This window comes from Chiloscyllium plagiosum, unplaced genomic scaffold, assembly GCF_004010195.1.
Source record: "Chiloscyllium plagiosum isolate BGI_BamShark_2017 unplaced genomic scaffold, ASM401019v2 scaf_63690, whole genome shotgun sequence".
Taxonomy (NCBI): domain Eukaryota; kingdom Metazoa; phylum Chordata; class Chondrichthyes; order Orectolobiformes; family Hemiscylliidae; genus Chiloscyllium; species Chiloscyllium plagiosum.
In genome coordinates, this window is record NW_025185248.1 from 1 (window position 1) to 403 (window position 403).

The following is a 403-nucleotide window of genomic DNA, read 5'->3' on the forward strand; positions in this document are numbered from 1 at the left end:
CTCTGTCCAATCCTGTCACTGTTCAGTAAGGAATTTGACTGTACGCCAATATAGCTTGTAAATGTATCTGCTCCCAGAATTTGGAAAGCGGGCACACTGCCCTCCAAAGAAAAATCTGCTGTCGCAGGCTTCACTCTTATTGCATACATTTATTGTCCAGTTCTTTCATGTGATCATTGATTTTACAAACAATTTCCAAAATTCTTACAATCCTGAAGAGATGTGATGCCAGCCCTTTGTAGAAGTGAAGGGAAAGTATGATGCTTGCTTGACCTTTGTGTCTATGGATCAGACCAAACCGAACCTTGAGCAAGATGTGGGATGTGTCCCACAAACATCTTTTAAAAAGCAAAGATTTTTCTCTGAGATTTAAGTGTTCAATTAAGTATGATCAAAAAACCTC